This window comes from Oreochromis aureus, linkage group 18 (genome assembly GCF_013358895.1).
Source record: "Oreochromis aureus strain Israel breed Guangdong linkage group 18, ZZ_aureus, whole genome shotgun sequence".
NCBI lineage: Eukaryota > Metazoa > Chordata > Actinopteri > Cichliformes > Cichlidae > Oreochromis > Oreochromis aureus.
The window spans coordinates 23,793,275-23,799,561 of NC_052959.1; the positions used below are offsets into that span (position 1 = coordinate 23,793,275).

At 38.7% G+C, this 6,287-nt stretch overlaps 1 long non-coding RNA gene across 1 annotated transcript; it reads left to right on the forward strand.

Annotated features, from left to right (window-relative positions):
• The first annotated feature begins 730 nt into the window (after positions 1–730).
• Positions 731–6,081, forward strand: LOC120434523. The gene is made up of 3 exons (XR_005609147.1): positions 731–1,032; positions 2,766–2,923; positions 3,369–6,081. It is a non-coding gene; the product is annotated as an uncharacterized LOC120434523 (long non-coding RNA).
• Positions 6,082–6,287: the final 206 nt, after the last annotated feature.

Sequence of the window (6,287 nt, forward strand, 5' to 3'; positions counted from 1 at the left end):
CCTAAACAGGAACTTTGAAAGTATAGCCTTTAACTTTGTGTGTATATGCATGTGTGTCACGTGTGCATCTCCCTCCGTAAATGTAGTTGCACATGGGTGTGCATTTGCTTCATAGTTTACGCGTATATGTGATTTTCTATGTTATATTTGTTCCAAAGTATCAATTTGGTGAGCAGGGCTTGACTTGGTGGCCAGTAATAAGCTTCTATTCCCGTGCTGCCTGTGCAGTGGTGTTCACCACAGGCAACTATGTGGCTAGCCGCCCATGGCACCACAAGGGGAGCCATGGATTTGACTGGTATGAGTCAACTGCAACTCTCAGACACAGGGCCACAAAGGGGTGCATCAGGTTGTCAAGCTTCAAAGCAAATTTGGGTTTTAAGTGGAGGTGGTTTTAAGTTAAATCCATATCTTTCACAAACCTTAATAATATAATATGATGTTACTGAACAGAGATCCATGGGGTTCATAGAGGGCAAGTCTAGTGTAATATCATCCTGGATTAGATCAGACACTGAATAAGTTAGGAATTTAGATTTTGTTTTTCAAAGCTTCTTTAGAGTAAGTAATATATTTAAGTGTGCTGAAGTGGTGAGGGAAACTCCTAAGAAAAGAAAAAACATAGCCAGAAAGATGAGTAATGTAGATAGGAGTATTGGGAGGCTACGCATATGGCAAAGAGAGAGGTGTCGGAGACAAAGGCTTATAGTGAGTCGTATGTGAGGCTGGACATGTTAAAAACTTGTATCTATTGGCTAGGGAGAGAGATTGAGCTTGAACGTTTGTGCAGCAAGTTAGAGTGAAGTTAGAGTGATTAAGAATTGAGATGGAAATGTGCTAATGAGTGAAGAAAGTGTGTTGAGAAGGTGGAAAGAGTACTTTGAGGAGCTAATAAATAAAGAAAATGAGAGAAATGACAGTTAGCGAGTCAGGAAGTGCAGAGAACTAATAAGAGGAAGATGGGGGAACTGTCAAGATGACGCAGTTGGTCCAGATGACATACCTGTGGAGGTATGGAAATGTCTATAAGAGGTGAGAGGAATAGAAATATTTTACTGCTATTATTTGCTACTATTTTTATAATCATCATTACCATTTCATGTTAATAGTGATGTTGCTTTCACAGAGGCATTCAGATGTTCAAATATATTGGTATTATATCAGTCTTTATTACAAGTCCAGTTATAACCACGTCGAAATGTTGAGTTGAATCTATAACCCGAAGTGCTTTGGAATGTATAATTTTAATGTTTATGCAGACTGCAGGGTGAAAGAGTAACTCTGTGCTAAAAGAAGACAGGAAGTTATATGGCTTTTGAAGTTGCAGGCTGGTGCAGAAGTAAAACTGAAAGCAAAGAGAGCATTTAAGGGCGAGACATACACATCCAGACACGTACGCAGTACACAGCATGCACGCGCCCTCGCACGTGCACGCACACACAAATTAGAGAGACTCATTTAGTAGGCAAGAGTTGAAATACGTTTTGCTATGGCTGCAAAGTCGAGGCGTACGTGGTAGTCTGTTACAGGAAGTCCACCTGATCGGGGAGATAAGGAGGCGCTCATGGAGCGACAGCGAGGATGGAGACAGGAAGCATCAGCCGTCGACACGAAGATGATGTTCTATGTTAAAAGTCGTTGTGGTTTAGGCTGACGTATGCTTTGTTTAAATCTGCCTAGTAACAGGAAAGGGGGCTGTACTATCTTAACCCCATAAAACAGTTGTCTGAATATGATAAAGACAGTTCAATACTGATTGGGTTGTTGAACTCACACATGTGTTTATTAAAATACTGTCTAATTGCACACGCCTGGATCTGTGGTTATTTATGGATTCTTCTCTCAACATTGAACCCTAACAGAGGGCAATGGATGTTTTAAAGGTATTGTTTAATACAGTCTTGGAGAGTGAGAGGAGGCCTGAAGAATGAAGAAGTGTAGTGGTAATGATTTTTAAGAACAAGGGTCATGTGCACAGTTGAAGTAACTACTGGGAGCTAAAGTTGATGAGCCATATCACAAAGATATGGAAAATAGCTGTTGAAACTATATTAGGAAAAGAGGTGATAATCAATGAGCAGCAGTATGATTTCATGGAGAGAAAGAACACTACAGATGCACAAAAGAGAGATGAAAAAGAGAGTGTAGTCAGGGTAGAGTGGGTGGAGATGAGTGTCAGGGGTGATTGTGACAGAAGGATAGGAACAAGAGTCAAAATAGAAGGTTATAAGAAAGTAGTAATATCGAATATGATGTGTGGTTTGGAGATGGTGATGCTGAAAAAATATCGGAGGCAGAAGTGGAGGTGGCAGAGCTGAAGATGTTAAGGTTTCTTTTACTTGGAGTAACCAGAATGGACAGGAAATGAAATGAGTACATCAGAGGCACAGCTCAGGTTGGCGTTTTGGAGACAATGTTGAAGAGCCAAGGCTGAAATAGTTTGGACATGTGCAGAGTAGGGATAGTGGATACACTGGACAAAAGATGTTGAATATGCAGCTGCCAGGCAGGAGGAAACGTGTATGATCACAGAGAAGATTCATGGATGTAGTAAAAGGGAACATGCAGAGGGCTGGTGTGACGGAGGAAGTTGCTGGGTGTAGGGTGAGATGGAAGCTGATGATTTGTTGTGGCAACCCATTAAAGAGACCAGCCAAAAGAATAAGATGAATCAAGTATGTTACTGAGCTTTGACTGTCTGAGGATAGATTGAAAGAAGTCCTGATATTAGAATATTGAACATAGTGTATTTCTCTTATTCATAGAAAGACTAATACCAACTACGACATCATCCTACCAACATGGATCATTTCTGCTGACAGTTATTGGCAGTTCCCAGTGAACCACAGTGAGAGGAGGCCTGAGGAATGAAGAAGTGTACTGGTCCCAATTTTTAGGAAAAAGGGTGATGTGCAGAGTTAAGGTAGGTATGGAGAGAGTACCATGCTGTGCTGAATGACAGATTTATTACAATAAACACATGCAGTTTACTTCAAGTCAGATACACATACATATCCTGAAGTTGTAATTGCTCACTAGAACATCAATTCCATGACTAAAAGTAGTGTTAGACAAATTCACACATTATTGCAAAACTTTTTAGGACTCATTAAAATATTGAACTAAAAAAAAAGATCCTCAAAGGAAATCTAGCATTGGTTGATAAGGTGTTCAGAGGTTCTGTCATGGGATGTTTTTTATGAGTAACAAAATGAAAAGTGATCTAATAATTCAGAAAATACCAGCATTCATTGTTGTGTTGATCAGTTGCAGAGCTGTTGCTTAAGTTTTATCTGCTTATTAACTAAGTCATGTCATCAAAATTTCTACTAACCTAAAAAACTTTGCATTATGTTTTTCTTTCTCAGTTTCACCAAACTGGGTCATCACAATAGTTATATCTTCAACTTGGATCCCATCCTTGCATTTTTGTAGGAAGTATGAAAACAGTGGAAAAATGCTACCTGAATCATAGTGGAAGAAGGCTTTGGAAACAATGACAGTCCTGTTGGGAGGAGTGATTCCACATGTGGGAGTGAGTTCTCGCTCTGGTTAAATGATTCCAGACATGTTGCTTTTCTTATCAGATTGACTGGGATGCACAGGGAGCAAGCAAGCACGTGCAGGAGTATATCAAAAAATATACAGAAGCATGAATGCTCCCACCTCACCCACCTTCTACACAGAGACAGACATCAGATATAGCATAAGAATAGTCAAACAAACACCCAGCTGTTCTGTCCCTTCTGCTCAAAGTATAAGTACCTCCTCTGGAAAAGCACTGGATCAGCATCACTCAAATATCTTCATAATGGTCTTTTATGTCATTGTAGGTCCACCCAGCAGCCTTCTGCTCTTAAACCAATGAGTTGGCATTCTTAGACAGCCAGATGTTGTTGATGTGTTGAATAAAAACATGAAAAATCTTATTTGAAGTGGCTTAAAGTCAAACAGAGTTTTTGTATATAACTGAGTACATGACAGGGGTCAGTGGTAGCAACAAATCCACTGAGAATCATGTCTAAAACCTGCAGTTTGCCTTAGCTCTGGGACATTTTAGCATTTTTCTGCTCATTCTGGTATTTCCACTAGCTAATTTCCAAGCACTAAATAGGAGGTAGACAAAGTTACTAAAGCATTTAGTAGTTAGATTACAACTGGTTTAGAGCGTACGTATACAGAACCATGTGGTTTTAAGAGTTTCTGTATTAGAGTAGCTATCTGTACTGTACATCCACTGTCATGGTTTGAGTTTGCTCTGTACTCTTTACTCATTTTCATAAACTTATAAAATACTTATATTCAAGTTTTGCATTAATTAGTTTCAGGTTTTATATTCTCTAGTGCATCTGAGTTTGTTATTTCTGGTTCTTATGTTAGTTCCCTTTCATGTCCAGTATGTTCCTAGACTCGTCTCTATGTCTTGTCATCAGAGATCATCCCTGTGTTTTTCAAGTTCTTGTGTCTAAGTATCTCAGTGTGTGTGCATGTTACTTCCTGTTTTATTTTGATAGTCTCCTGTGTCAAGCCAAGTCAAGTCAAGTGGCTTTATTGTCATTTCAACCATGTGCATTCGTACACTACACAGTGAAGCAAGACAGCGTTCCTCCAAGACCACGATGATACATATAACAGACAATCAACACAGGACTACATAAAGTGCAAGAACAACAACAACAGCAACAGAACAATGCAGACACAAGGCAGTGCAGACACAGTGCAATAGAAAAGTACATGTGTTATTATGCAGTTATTCAGTTTGTATTATGTCCTGTTATTGTTTAGTTTTGTATTTACCTTCTAGTTTTTTATGCCTTCCTTCAGTTGTGAATTTGAGTTTAGTTCCATTTTGCTGAATCCTGCAGTCCACACCCTTTTTGCCAAACACCTGCTTACATGACAACACCAAACTAGTACAGTATAGCTTTATTTGAGCTACTTTGTAAAAATTTGAAATAACAGTTGTTCAATTTCTGAATTATGAGAAATGAAGCTAATGCACAAGCTCAAGAAGCAAGATGTATAAATACTCACCTGCCTGCTTTCCTGGGTGTTAGGGTACATGAAACCATCTTCCCATGCTGTCAGTCTTCATGCTGACATCATTACTCTAGTCCAATCATCTTCTTGCCCGCATTCTTTGAGCCAATCAGCCTCTACTTTGTGTGGTTTAAAGAAACTTAGAACATAAGTAGCCTACATTACAACAAAGAAAAACTACATTTAAATACTAACAGAGGTTAAGGCTTAGACCTTGTGTCCACAACATAATCCAAATGAATGCTGGGTCTAGCTGTGTAAGGAGACTGCTTTTTGTTAACTAGTTCACTGCTTTACTTGTAAAAGTGATGCCAGGATTTACTCATATATTGGCAACATCCCCTTATTGGAAACATTTAGCAATAAACGCGTATAAAAAGGAGTAAATGTTAATTATTTAAGTTCAGATATTTTTTTGTGACTGCAATGATGTTTAAATAATATGTAAAAACTAAATACTGTATCAGCAATATAGAGTTATGCTCAAGTGAAATAAAAAATAAACTTTTAATAAACTGATGGAAAACTCGTATGGTTCCTCTGCTCCCCACTCTTCCACTCCAGTCTTTAAGAATACAGAATTTTGATTGGCTTGTTAAAGAAGCTTGTGGATGGACACACAATATTCAGCAGATTACAAGCACTGTGGAAACAGAGCTACATCCAGCTGGCAAGTTCTTTAACCCCAAACCACTATGCTGGAAATCACCCAATGAATACACTGTGGGAGGTGACCGTGGAAAGTAGAAAGCTACTGCCGCTACTGCTTTTACCTTTTCCATTATAACTGTCTCTCTAAATATAATTAACAATGAGGAGGAAATATATAAATAAAAAAACTATTGCTGTAAAGATGGATGACTTTGATGAAGGCTATCTTCCAAAATTACTCATTGACCAAATTTTATGCTATTTTCCTCCAGCCATGTATTGTTACAGTGCCATCAGTGGAAGATGTAGTCAGTGGAAAAAAATGGCCCATTCATATTTTCAGCATTGTGGATGATATGAGTGCTCTACTCTGTAATCTACTTCATTTGTTTTTCCATAATTGTAACCACAGTTGTCTCTTCAGCCCTCAGTGGAAGTATAGACTGGTGAAGGCAAGGGCTTAGACCAGTGTGGTTTGCACTTTAGCCACTTCTTGCTTTGAGGTACAGTGACATTGTATCTTGGCCACAAATTCATTCAGTGTTTGGCAAAAGTGCAGCATTTTGCCATTTGATATTTTTTATTAGCTATCTATG